General features: G+C 45.2%; 1 protein-coding gene across 4 annotated transcripts in view; it reads left to right on the forward strand.

Moving 5' to 3' along the window:
• The first annotated feature begins 1,087 nt into the window (after window positions 1-1,087).
• ITCH (itchy E3 ubiquitin protein ligase) overlaps window positions 1,088-14,178 on the forward strand; it is a 156,095-nt gene continuing 143,004 nt past the window's right edge. For all 4 annotated transcript variants that reach the window (XM_063720616.1, XM_054542165.2, XM_024238866.3 and 1 more), the window contains exons 1-2: window positions 1,088-1,172; window positions 7,205-7,281. The gene's annotated coding sequence lies outside the window, so the exon portion shown is untranslated. The remainder of the gene's footprint in view (window positions 1,173-7,204; window positions 7,282-14,178) is intronic.

The following is a 14,178-nucleotide window of genomic DNA, read 5'->3' on the forward strand; positions in this document are numbered from 1 at the left end:
GGGATAATAACGGTATTTCCGTAATAGGTTTGTTGTGAGAATAAAGGGAGCTTGGTATCAGCTCTTAGAATACCGGCCACGTTGTCTCCACTAAGCTGTTATCATCATCCCTAAGGGAACCCAGTTAAAAGGTAGAAAAGGGAGGATTTGAATCCTGTCAGTGTAACTCTCAAGTGTACATTTTTTTTTCTCTTATTTTCTTTTTAACCACGGCCTTTAATGTACATTGTTAAAGGCTAAGCCAGGCCAGGTGCAGTGGCTCACATCTGTAATCTCAGCGATTGGGAGGCCCGAGGAGGGAGTATCGCTTGAGCCCAGGAGGTGGAGACCAGCCTGGGCAACATGGCGAGACCGTGGCCCTATCCCCGCCCCATCCCATCCGCACCCCACCCCATCCCCATCTCTACAAAGAATAGAAAAAAATTAGTCGGGTGTGGTGGTGCTCACCTGTTGTCCCAGCTACTCAGGAGGCCGACGTGGGAGGCTCGCTTGAGCCCAGGAGTGTGAGGCTGTAGTGAGCTATGACTGCACCACTGCACTCTAGCCTGGGTGAAGGGTGAGACCTTATCTCAAAAAGAAGAAAAAAAAAAAAAAGAAAAGGAAAAGAAAAAGAAAAAAGAACAACTAAGTTATAAACTAAGCTGTATAGCCCAGTGGTTCTCAAATTATGATTTCACTCACTAGCAGTATCACTAGAGAGCTTGTTGGACATGCAAATTATCAGACCCTATCCTCCTATGCCAGATCTTCTGATCAGAAACTCTGGGGGTGGGGGTCAGCAGTGTAAGTTTTAATAAGCTCTCTAGGTGATTCTGATGCACACCATAGTTTAAGAATCACAGTCCTTATAGGCTCTGGTGGGCGGGGTGTTAAAAAAAAAAAAAAAAAAAAAAAAAAAAAGCCTGGAGGTGCTGGGAGCCGCTCGCGCCCATCTCACCTGGAGGTGAGGAAAACTGGGATTTAACTGATTTACCACCGTAGCCAGCTCTTCAAGCCAGGGGCGAGCCGGACGGCTGGAGTACAAGGCCTGCTGGGGCTTGTAGTCTAGACCACTCCCGCGCTCAGGCGCCTGCGCTTTAGCTGCTAACTAGCTCTAGTAGCTGTGGTCCGGGCTCGGGACCGGCTGCCATCTTAGTCTAGGGACTGAGGAGTCGCCGCCGCCCCGAGTCCCGGTAAACACCCGTGGGCGAACTCGGGGCAGTTCTCGGGAGAGGGAGGGAATCCGGATAAGAATGTTCGGGGAGAACTAGGGTAGAGGAGTGGGACGCGCGGGTCGGGACCCCAGAGCCGCGGCTGCTCCTTTTCCCAGAGCCGGTGTCTGTCGGGGGCGCGGGGAGCTCGGGCTACTGGCCCGGGCCGGGCGGTGGGAGTGGGTTGTCTGAACGTTCGGAGGGATCAATGTCTGGCACAGGCTCCCGGAGGCCTTCGCCTCGCGGGCTTCAAGTTGTGAAAGGGCTGGGCCACGACGGGCGTGGGTACCGTCCGGCCCCTCGCCCCTCAGCCCCGCCTGGGGCCACTCTCCAGCGGTTCGGCCTACGCGCGGGGCCCGGCGGCCGGGGCCGGCGCGGGCGACGTGGCCCTGTGAGGGGCGGCGGCCGGGTCCCCCGCCACCCAGCTGGCCTTCTCGAGACTTTTCCGAGCCCCCAGTCGCTAGAAGGGCCCAACACAGCGGCTGCCTCCCCTTCTCTCTCCCACTCCCCTCCTCCTTCCATTGTCCCCCCGGCGTGGTGGTCCCGGCCCCGGCGCCCTCCCCGACGTCCACCACCGTCGTGGCGGCACCGACTTTTGCAGACGTGGAGCTGTCACTGCCTTTCTCCGGAGAGTGCCCTTTTCTTTAGCAGAGAGAAGAAAAAAGTAGCGGTTGAACGTATTCTAAGGGTCGAAACATGATGACATGACTTTTAAGTGGAGAACTCAAGTTTTCCAAGACAGTTCCCTTCCGCGACTTAAAAGAGAATCGCAGGATTTGTGCGCCCGAAGTAGACGCTGGGCCTAAAGTTAGTTGGATATGTAACCAGGTGAACTTGTAAAGGGCCAGGAATTCATTATCCCCAATAACAACGCAACCTTGTTTTCTTGGTTGTATTCGTATAATCTTATTACATTTTCTGCCATTCTTCCACAGCTGCAGTATACTTGGTGTGGAGTGGGGGATGGGGAAGTGTGGGATTTTTGCCTTGAAAATTAGTAAGACCCTGGAGCCAGCCACCCACGTGGGTTCTCCTGCATCTTTTCCTAATGTAATTCGATCTTCAGGAAATATGTAAAGGCAGTGTATTTCCATTCTCAAAATCGGCTAAGGAATGGTTTATCAGTTGAGGTGAAGTTCTCATGGCAGATCTGGTGAGAGCTTGCTGTGTGTAGTTACAGGTTTATTTAAGCTACGATTTATTTTTAAGATTAAGAAATGGGCCGGGTGCTGTGTGTGGCTCACGACTGTAATCCCAGCACTTTGGGAGGCCGAGGCGGGCGGATCACGAGGTCAGGAGTTCGAGACCATCCTGGCCAACATGGTGAAACCCCCGTCTCTACTAAAAATACAAAAAAAAAAAAAAATTTCTGGGCGTGGTGGCGCGCGCCTATAGTCCCAGCTACTAGGGAGGCTGAGGCAGGAGAATCATTTGAACCCGGGAGGTGGAGGCTGCAGTGAGCTGAGATCTCGCCGCTGCACTCCAGCCTGGGCGACAGAGCGAGACTCCGTCTCAAACAAACAAAAAAGAAGCAATGGGATGGGCGTGGTGACTCACGCCTGTAATCCCAGCAATTTGGGAGGCCGAGGCGGGCGGATTACTTGAGCCCAGGAATTGGAGATCAGCCTGGGCAACATAGTGAAACCCCATCTCTACAAAAAATACAAAGATTAGCTGGGTGTGGTGGCGGGTGCCTGTGGTCCCAGATACTCAGGAGGCTGAGGTGGGGGAATCACAGGAGTCCGGGGGGTCGAGGCTGCGGTGAGCTGTTACCGTGCCACTGCATTCCAGCCTGGGTGACAGAGTGAGACCCTGTCTCAAAAAATAAAAAAAAAATTTAGAAATGAAGGTGGAAATTCTACTGCTTCTTTGAACCGTGAATGTAAGTTTTGTGAGTCCAAAAGGAATTCCATTATATTCAGCATACAGGTCAAGTCACCAAGGATATGATATGAAATTAAAAAAATGAGCACAGACTACTTCTTCAGTGTATTCTAGAATCAAACATTTCTACATTCTTTTAAAAAAAAAATACATCTTTTTTTGTTTGAGACGGAATCTTACTTTGTCACCCAGGCTGGGGTGCAGTGGTGTGATCTCGGCTTACTGTAACCTCTGCTTCCTGGGTTCCAGCAGTTCTCCTGCCTCAGCCTCCCTAGTAGTTGGGACTACAGGTGTGTGCCACCACCCCCGGTAATTTTTTTGTATTTTTTAGTAGAGATGGGTTTTCGCCATATTGGCTAGGCTGGTCTCGAACTCCTGACCTCGTGATCCACCTGCCTTGGCCTCCCAAAGTGCTGAGTTTACAGGCATGAGCCGCCACTCCTGGCCCTAAAAAATACATCTTTTCACCTATTGGGAGAGACAGACAAACCAGTTGTCCCCAAATTTGACCATTAGAATAATTAGGAGAGCTTAGAAATTGCAGGGTCTCACCTTCTGAGATGGATTTAGTAGGTCTGGGTTGGCTCCAACCAATTTATTTTTAACACATGCCTTAGGTAATTCTGATGGTCTTGGGAACCACTGAGGGCAAATGGTACTGTAGACTTACCAAGGAAAGGTCAAAAAGCTTTGAGACGAAAGAGGAAGTGGCCAATTCTGTGTGTGTGGCTGGTTGGAGGATTGGTTAGAAGAGGCAAGATTTGCCCCTGAACCCACATTGGGTCTTAGATGAAGAGTAGGAATGTGAAAAGGGCGGGGAAAGAGGACAGGGTAGGCTGAGTGAATGCCTTAATGCTGTGTGTAAATTCAGAGGATTATGAAACAAAAAGGGTTCAGGGAGTATGGAGTGGAATGGGGAAGGAGAGCATTTTGAAACACAAGGTCAGAAAGGTTAAAGGAAGCAAGTATATGAAAAGTGATTTTTTTGTTGTTGTTGAGACTGGGTCTGACCCAGTCACGCAGGATGGAGTGCAGTGACAGGACCTCCAGAGCTCAAGTGATCTTCCCACCCCAGCCTCCCTGAGTAGCTGGGACAACAGGCATGCATTAGCATGCCTGGCTAATTTTTAAAATATTTTGGTAGAGACAGGTTCTCTTTACGTTGCCCAGTCTGATCTTGAACTCCTGTGTTCAAGTGGTCTTCCCACCTTGGCCTCCTAAAGTGTTGGGATTACAGGTGTAAGCTATTGTGCTCTGGCTAAAAAATTTTAAGTATAATGCTAAAAATTTGGAATTTTATGTTGGTAGAAATAGATACAGGACTGGGCTCAGTGCCTCACACCTGTAATCTCAGCAGTTTGGGAGGCTGAGGCGGGTGAATCGCTTGAGCTCAGGAGTTCGAGACCAGCCTGGGCAACATGGTGATATCCCGTCTTTACCAAAAGGAAGAAAAAAAAAAAGAAATAGATACAGATTTTTCGACACGGAAATGATGTGAGTACATATGTGTTTTAGGAAAATTGCTGTGTACTGCAGGACAAAGATAGGCATCAAAAAACAAAAAAAGAAAGATTGCTCTGGTGATGAGCAAAAGGATGAAGGAGTAGCTATTGCAGAAGTCTAGTTGAGAAGTGACAAAGCCTGACCTTGGAGAGAGGTTGTGGGGACGATCAAAGGATTGGATTTAGCTTTTTACTAGTGCAATATTGTTGCCATATTTTTAGATGAGGATTTTTTTTTAGAGCTAGTCTGGGTAAAGGGCTCCTTTTCTGTCAAAAGAACTCATTAGCAAGTCTGAATAATATTGCCAGGTTATATATGTTATGTATAGTATGAGAGTGAATTGTTCATTAGCATCTTTGAGAAATTAGAAAGAACTATGTCAGGTGTAATTTGGAAGAGAACTTGAAGTTTGTTATTGTTACTATTTTTGAGATGGAGTCTTGCTCAGCCATGCAGGCTGGAGTGCAGTGATGTGATCTCAGCTCACTGCAACCTCCACCTCCCGGGTTCAAGCGATTCATGTGCCTCAGCCTCCCAAGTAGCTGCCTCCCAAGTAGCTGGAATTACAGGTGCATGCCACCAAGCCTGGCTAATTTAGAACTTGGAGTTTGGACTGAAATTTATGTCTCTCAGAAGTATTGATCTAGGCTTGTTGGAAGTGTTTTTCTCTCAGCCTATAGAAACTTGCTCATTGAGTTTTAGAGTTGGTAGAAATTACCGAGATTATCTAGTCCATAATGGCAAATATATTTTGGTTTATTGGCCAGCTCTAATTGGAAGCTGCCAGAAGCACTGTGTTTGGAAGGATTCTGGTTGTAGGGGCTCTGAGAAATTGTATTAGGGTTGATCAGTGATGTCTCCTGTGGACAGTTATCTAGTAGGTAGTCGATATGTACCAGATATATGCTGTTCTTAGATTACTCCAATCTCTTAGTTTTCTGTTTTGTTGTTGTTTGTTTGTTTTAAAGGTTAAATAATTTACTTGAAACTAGTTAAGAGTAAGAACTAGAACTAGGTTTTGCAACTCTGGGACTGGTATTCTCTGGTTTACTGAGATCAGTGTGCACTACTGAAGAGCTTCTGGTATTAGACTAGAAAAAGAAAAGGGAGATTTTTAGCCTATGCCTCTTGACTGTTTAGGCAAGAGTTTAACAAGGAATTTTGGCCTAGAAGTGAGTTTTGTTGTATTCATTCTGTCTTAAGAAATTTGTGTTAGGGCCGGGCGCGGTGGCTCACGCCTGTAATCCCAGCATTTTGGGAAGCTAAAGTGGGCAGATCACAAGGTCAGGAGATCGAGACCATCCTGGCCAACGTGGTGAAACCCCATCTCTACTAAAATACAAAAAATTAACTGGGTGTGGTGGCGTGCGCCTGTAGTACCAGCTACTTGGGAGGCTGAGGCAGGAGAACCACTTGAACCTGGGAGGCAGAGGTTGCAGTGAGCTGAGATTGTGCCACTGCACTCCAGCCTGGCAACAAGAATGAGACTCTGTCTCAAAAGAAAAAAAAAAAAAGAAATTCGTGTTATTACTGATAGGAAATAGTCATCTGTTTTGTTGTTTTGCCACTTTCTTTCTTGTTGCCTAAGTCTCTGTTTTGGGTTTTGGACATTGGTTTCCTTTATAAGAATTAAGACAAAAGTATGTAAGGTGTTTTTTTTTTGTATTTATAGTACTTAGCCAAATTCTGGGCTCATAATAAGCACTCAGTAAAGGCATGTTGACTTTTATGGCTGTAAATGATACTGGCTTTGAGTCAATATAAATTAGTTAGGGGGTTCACAGAATTGAATTGCAGCATTCTCTGGTTGGGAGGTTGGCTTTCAGCTAAAAACGTTAAGTTGGAAACTATCCTCACAACTAGAAGCAGTTAACCAGAAGCTGTTCCTGCCTCTATCCTCCTCCAGTCTAGCAGTGTACTGTCCTTGAAAAACTGCTGCCAGCTCAGCTTTTTTGCTTCTTTTCAGAACTGACTATATCCAGATCCTTGGTGTGCGTTTTCTTTTCCTGTCCCTAGAAGTCTCCAAGTTGCAGGGACTATCATTATGGTGACCCTTATAGGCTGGTATATTTATATGGCCATCCTCATTTTGCCAGATAGCCATCATACTCAGATTGATATCTTCCCATACTATGTATGAATCATTTTCCCCCAGTTCTTTCTTTTGTCCTGTCTGCTCCATTAAAAATTGTCTATCCCATGAAATTTTTAAAAGAGACTTTGTGCTTTTAGAGTCCCAAGGTCATTGCAGATCTGATGTGTTTAACTATAGAAGTCAGCTGGGTGCGGTGGCTCACGCCTGTAATCCCAGCACTTTGGGAGGCTGAGGTGGGCGGATCACGAGGTCAGGAGTTCAAGACCAGCCTGACCAATATGGTGAAACCCCGTCTCTACTAAAAATACAAAAGTTAGCCAGGCGTGGGGGCGCACGCCCGTAGTGTAGTCCCAGCTACTCAGGAGGCTGAGGCAGGAGAATCGCTTGAACCCAGGAGGCGGAGGTTGGAGTGAGCCAATATCGTGCCACTGCACTCCAGCCCGGCAACAGAGTAAGACTCCGTCTCAAAAACAAACAAACAAACAAAAAACTATAGAAGTAATGTGTTAATGGACTCTCCTTCCTTTCTCAGGTACCATGCATTTCACAGTGGCCTTGTGGAGACAACGCCTTAACCCAAGGAAGTAACTCAAACTGTGAGAACTTCAGGTATGGTGACATCCTGTGAGAGAAATTGGGGGCAAGAGTGATGCAGAGGCCAAGCTCTGGTCTTATACCTGCTGTGAGGAGAGAGCAGTGTTGATGCTAGCTGCATGAGTTGGTTGAACATATAGGCAGCTTCACTTGGTTCTGAAACCCAAAGCTGCCTCTGCAGGGATTAGCCTGTGAGCCACACGGTGCTCTTAATTTGGGTTTTCTGACTTTTCTGTTTTTGTAGATCCCTTATACATATGCATACTTTTTCTATTTGTGTTGTTTTATACACATTTATCTCTGTATACTATCTAGACTTGTGCATGTGTAAGATTAAGAGGTGGGTAATGAAAAAGAAGACAACATGGCCAGGTGCAGTGGCTCATGCCTGTAATTCCAGCACTTCGCGGGGCCAAGGTGGGAGGATCACTTGAACCCAAGAGTTTGAGACCAGCCTGGACAACATGGCGAGACCCTGACTCCACACAAAATAAAAAAAAATTAGCTGGTGTGGTGGCGTGTACCTGTAATCCTAGCTGCTTGGGAGGGTGACATGGGAGGGTCACTTGAGCCAGGAGGTTGAGGCTGCAGTGAGCCATGATCACGCCACTGCACTCCAGCCTGGGTGACAGAGTGAGACCCTGTCTCGGAAAAAAAAAAAAGACAACATGGTTCAGTGCAGAAAGAATAGAGGACTTGGAAAGAAAAGATCTGGGTTCCGATTTGATTTTGCCACTGACAAGGTGTGTGACTTTCGGTGAGTTATTTAATCTTGCCAGACCTCAGTTTATACATCTGTAAAATAGGTAAGTATTGATTCCTGTCTCCATCCCTGGCTTTGTTGTGTGGATCAAATAAAATAATACCTATTAAATCTTTAGAAAAGGAAATGAATTAATGACTTAAAATGTTATCTTGGCCAGGCACGGTGGCTCATTCTTGTAATCCCAGCACTTTGGGAGGCCAAGGCGGGCAGATCACTTGAGGTCAGGAGTTTGAGACCAGTCTGGTCAACATGGTGAAACTCCATCTCTACTAAGAATACAAAAATTAGCAGGGTGTGATGTCATGTGCCTGTAGTCCCAGTTACTTGGGTGGCTGAGGCAGGAGAATCATTTGAACCCAGGAGGTGGACACTGCAATGAGCCAAGATTGTGCCACTATACTCCAGCCTGGGCAACAGAGTGAGAGTCTGTCTCAAAAAACAAAAAAGAAAAGAAATGTTATCTAGATCCACAAGGTGAGAGAAGTTGACAGTAGCATTGTGAAGGAAAACATGAGGACAAGACAGATCACTTTAAAAGGTCAGGAGAGAAGGAAGACTACTGGATAAGAAAAAAAAGTAGAACATAAAGTTAAGCAGTAAGAGAATAGGGAGTGAATGAAGTTGAGCAGGTGAATTGTTAGTAAGAAAGCTGAGGCTGGGCGCGATGGCTCACGCCTGTAATCCCAGCACTATGGGAGGCCAAGGCGGGCGGATCACGAGGTCGGGAGATCGAGACCATCCTGGCTAACAAGGTGAAACCCCATCTCTACTAAAAGCACAAAAAATTAGCCGGGCGTGGTGGCGGGCGCCTGTAGTCCCAGCTACTTGGGAGGCTGAGGCAGGAGAATGGCGTGAACCTGGGAGGCGGAGCTTGTGGTGAGCCGAGATCACGCCACTGCACTCCAGCCTGGGCGACAGAGTGACAGAGGGATACTTTGTCTCAAAAAAAAAAAAAAAAAAAAACAGGCTTCATAATATCCAATGCTTTATAAATGAGAAACCATGTTATTTTAAGTTCTACTTTTTTGTTTTGTTTTTTTCTTTTGAGACGGAGTCTCACTCTGTCACCCAGGCTGGTGTGCAGTGGCACAATCTCAGCTCACTGCACCCTCCACCTCCCGGGTTCAAGTGATTCTCCTGCCTCAACCTCCTGAGTAGCTGGGATTACAGGCACCCGCCGCCATGCCTGGCTAATTTTTTGTATTTTTAGTAGAGATGGGGTTTCACCGTGTTAGCCAGGATGGTCTCGATCTCCTGACCTCGTGATCTGCCTGCCTCAGCCTCTCAATGTGCTGGGATTACAGGCATGAGCCACCGCACCCGGCCTTTTAAGTTCTACTTTAAACGTTGGCACTGAGAGACCTGTAGGAAACATAAGTATAGAAAGTTTAAGTTTGTAATATTTGACAAGGATCTGTTGAACTGCTATTGTGCTAGGTTCAAGGGGTACTGAAATATAAAACTCCTGGTTTAAGGATTTTGTCAGGAAAACAAACTTCCTTGCCGGTGATTGATTATTATAAAAAGGAAGATAGTCAATGTTAGAAGAGTTTCATTGCATTGCGATTTAAGAAATTAAGTTCAGATTTTTTGGTTCCTTTAACATAATTGAATGTATTCCCTTTTTTTTTTTTTTTTTTTGAGACGGAGTTTTTCTCTTGTTGCCGAGGCTGGAGTGCAATGGTGCAATCTCAGCTTACTGCAGCCTCCACCCACTGGGTTCAAGCGATTCTCCTGCCTGAGTCTCTCAAGTAGCTGGGATTACAGGCATGTGCCACCACGCCCAGTTAATTTTGTATTTTTACTAGAGATAGGGTTTCACCGTGTTGGTGAGGCTGGTCGTGAACTCCTGATCTCAAATAATCCACCTGCCTCGACCTCCCAAAGTTCTGGATTACAGGCATAAGCCACTGCGCCTGGCCAAATGTATTTTTTTTTTTTGAGGCAGAGTCTTGTTCTCGCCCAGGCTGGAGTGCAGTGGCGTCATCTTGGCTCACTGCAACCTCCGTCTCCTGGGTTCAAGCCATTCTCCTGCCTCGGCCTCCTGGGTAGCTGGGATTACAGGTCCCTGCCACCACGGCCAGCTAATTTTTATATTTTTACTAGAGATGGGGTTTCACCATATTGGCCAGGCTGGTCTCGAACTCCTGACCTCAGGTGATCCGCCTGCCTTGGCCTCCCAAAGTGCTGGAATTATAAGCATCCGGCCTAACATAATTGAATGTATTCTAAGTGCTGCTGTATGCTAGACATTGCAGGGACTCATAGTGAAAAAGCAATCTCTGCCCTCCAGCAACTCACAATTTTTTTTTCCATGTCTGGAAATTGCTTACCCTAATAGATCTATCCTTCTGTCCCAGGAAAGAGAAGAATTTTAATACTGCGTCGTCACTTATAGGTTAAGAATTCATCTACATATTGAGCTTAACTCCTCCAGAAATATCTACTTATTTGCTTGCTTTCTGAGAAAATGTTTATTATTTTACTGGATTCCGCAACTTTTTCTTTGTCAGTTACAAGAGAACATTTTTTTTTTTTTTTAAGATGGAGTCTCGCTTTGTTGCCAGGCTGGAGTGCAGTGGCACAGTCTCGGCTGACTGCAATCTCCATCTCCCAGGTTAAAGCGATTCCCCTGCCTCAGCCTCCCATGTAGCTGGGACTACAGGTGCCCACCACCACGCCTGGCTACTTTTTTGTATTTTAGTAGAGACGAGGTTTCACCATGTTGGCCAGGATGGACTTTTTATTTTTTATTTTTTTAAGACAAGATAAGCTCCAGAAATAACCATCTGCATTTAGGTGAACTTTGATTTGCTTGTTAGTCATTCATTCGTGCAAAGAAAGAGTAGGTTCTACAATTTTGTCTTGATTATTTTTCCAAATAATCAATTTTAGTTCGTCACAAAGGAAAGGATTGTAGTCTAAACGATTATATTGTAGGAGTTAACAGTATTTACTGGAGTTAGGTTGCTTTTGAATTTTGACTCTACTGTGTATTGGTGGTATGATTTTGGCCAACTTGCCTAACTTCTTTGTGCCGTAGTTTTCTCATCTGTATATTGGGAATAGTAATAGCATATATACATAGGTATTATGTGTTTCTGCTTGAACAAGACTTGGCTCACAGTGTGAAGTGTTAGTCGTTGTTTTCATTATCATCATTACCATTAACCTTATCTTTCTTAAAGTTATGATCTGAGTTCATTAATCATTCAGTAAACCTATTTAGGCTGAGCATTGTAATTTTAAATGCCTGCAAGGTCTGGATGAACATTTAGTAAGTAATGACAGATCGGATTGGGACTTTAAGTGAACTAGGGAATTCATTCCCCTCCAAGGGAGCAGCTGTTAAAGCAGCTTTGGCTTATAATTTTTTTTTTTTTTTTTTGAGACAGAGTTTCACTTTTGTTGCCCAGGCTGGAGTGCAGTGGCATAATCTTGGCTCACTGCAGCCTCAACCTCTGCCTCCCGGGTTCAAGCAATTCTCTTGCCTCAGCCTCCCAAGTAGCTGGAATTACAGGTGCTCTCCACCACGCCTGGCTAATTTTTTTGTATTTTTAGTAGAGATAGGGTTTCATCATTTTGGCCAGGCTGGTGTTGAACTCCTGACCTCAGGTGATCCACCCGCCTCGGCCTCCCAAAGTGCTGGGATTACAGGTGTCAGCCACCACGCCTGGTGTGATTTTTTTTTTTTTTGAGACGGAGTCTCACTCTTGTTGCCCTGGCTGGAGTGCAATGGTACAATCTCGGCTTACCACAACCTCTGCTTCCCGGGTTCAAGCAGTTCTCCTGCCTCAGCCTCCCGAGTAGCTGGGATTACAGGTGTGCGCCACCACGCCCGGCTAATTTTGTATTTTTAGCAGAGATGAGGTTTCTCCATGTTGGTCAGGCTGGTCTCGAACTCTCGACCTCAGGTGATCTTCCTGCCTCGGCCTCCCAAAATGCTGAGATTACAGGCGTGAGCCACCGCACCTGGCCTTTTTTTTTTTTTTAATGGAGGTAAAAGTAAGTATGTGAGGTTATATATATGTTATTTAGCTCGATTTAGCCATTCCACAACGTGTATATATTTTAAAACATGTTATAGGCTGGTCATGGTGGCTCATGCCTATAATCCCAGCACTTTGAGAGGCTAAGGCAGGAGGATCTCTTGAGGCCAGGAGTTTGAGACCAGCCTGGATAACATAGTGAGACCCCGTCTTTATTTTATTTCAATAAATAAATAAAACCTGTTTTACATGGTAAATATATACCTTTTTTGTCAATTAAAATAATTAAAAAATACTACTTAAGGTCTTGGGAATACACTCACAATGCATTGGTAGTTAAATTTTTTTTTTTTTTTTTTTTTTTTACCAGTTGCAGTGGCTCACGTCTGTAATCCCAGCACTTTGGGAGGCCAAGGTGATAGGATTGCTTGAGCCTCGGAGTTTGAGACCAGCTTGAGCAACATAGTGAGATCCCGTCATTATATTTTTCAAAATTAAAAAGAAAGTTTTCAGAAGGTTAAAAAAATAAATTGAGGCAAAATTCACTACTTTAAAGTGTATAATTCAGTGTTGGCTTACTATTGACCTTGGGGAGAGTGCAGACCAAGTGCAGACTGAACATCTTAATTTTTTTCTAAGGAGAAGCTAGAAATCAAGTTTTTGTAAGAAATTTTTATTGTTAAATGTTGGCAACTTACGAATTCATAGTATAAACACTGTGGGCCAAACAAATTACCACTGTGGGCAGAATTTGTCTTGTGGCTTGCTGCTTTACAACCTCTGATCTGGGGCTTGACCTTCTGCAGCATAACCCATGTTCTCTGCCCTATGAGAAGAAAGTTCTTACCCACATAAAGATTTAACCAGCCTCGGCAGCATGGTGAAACACTGTCTCTACAAAAAAGCCTCATAAAAATCAGCCAGGCATGATGGTGGTGTGCACCTGTTGTCCCAGCTGAAGTGCGAGGGTCGCTTAAGCCCAGGAGGTTGAGGCTGCAGTGAGCTCATGTCGCTGCACTGATATCATGTCATCATGTCACTGATATGTCACTGCACTCTAGTCTGGGCAACAGAGTGTGACCCTGTCTCAAAAATAAATAAATAAATAAAACAGCTCAAACAGTACCTCAAAGCAGTCTAGTACTGAATGAGAGGTATGTAGAGTAATTATTAAGGCAGATAGAAGGAGGGAAGTTACTTAGTTATTCAGAATATGCCAAGGTGCAGAGGCAGGAATGGACTTCATGGGGTGGAGCTTAATTTTAGAGGATTTGTGCAAGCCTGGTAATAGGCAAAAGTTCTGAAAATTTGAGAAGAGACAAGCCTCTTATTTTGAATAACCTTGAGACCTGTTGGCTGATAGGATTAAATGGTATTTTGTGAAGATTTATTTGGCAAAATTGAGGTCTGTAGTATTTACTATGGTTGGAGGCAGGGAGACTAGGCTATGGAGGTGTCAGTGGGAATGAAAAGGGGGAAAAGCTTGTATAAGAGACAAAAGATTGCATTAAAGAGGGCCAATTTTGAAAGCTTTTTCTCTATTGACTTTTGTACAAACTGGGATATGGGAAGATATTGTGTACAGGCTATATTCCTCTTTTCATGTTGTGAATCTTGCTTTATCCCTTACTCAGTCCCAACAGTGTCCTTGTTGATGGATTACATACGTTTTCTTACGATTTCCCAGCTTGCACAAGTAGAATAGAAAGAAAAACCAGGCCAGGCATGGTGGCTCACACCTGTAATCCCAGCACTTTGAGAGGCTGAGGTGGGCGGATCACTTGAGGCAGGAGTTTGAGACCAGCCTGGCCAACAGGGCGAAACCTCGTGTCTACTAAAAATATAAAAAATTAGCCGGGCGTGGTGTTACACTCCTGTAGTCCTAGCTACTTGGGAGGCTGAGGCATGAGTATTGCTGGAAACTGGGAGGCGGAGGTTGCAGTGAGCCGAGATTGAACCACTGCACTCCAGCCTGGGTGACAGAGTGAGACCTTGTCTCAAAAAGAAAAACCACCAAAGTAGTGTAATTGCTCATCACATTTCTTGTTTGGGGTTTTTGGTTATCTTGGTTAACCTCTGGTATATTTCATTAGACCTTAGTTTATACATTGAATTTTCATATTTACCAAGGTTTGGAAACAATGACAAATGGCTTGC

Source organism: Pongo abelii, chromosome 21 (genome assembly GCF_028885655.2).
Source record: "Pongo abelii isolate AG06213 chromosome 21, NHGRI_mPonAbe1-v2.0_pri, whole genome shotgun sequence".
NCBI classification, from domain to species: Eukaryota; Metazoa; Chordata; class Mammalia; order Primates; family Hominidae; genus Pongo; species Pongo abelii.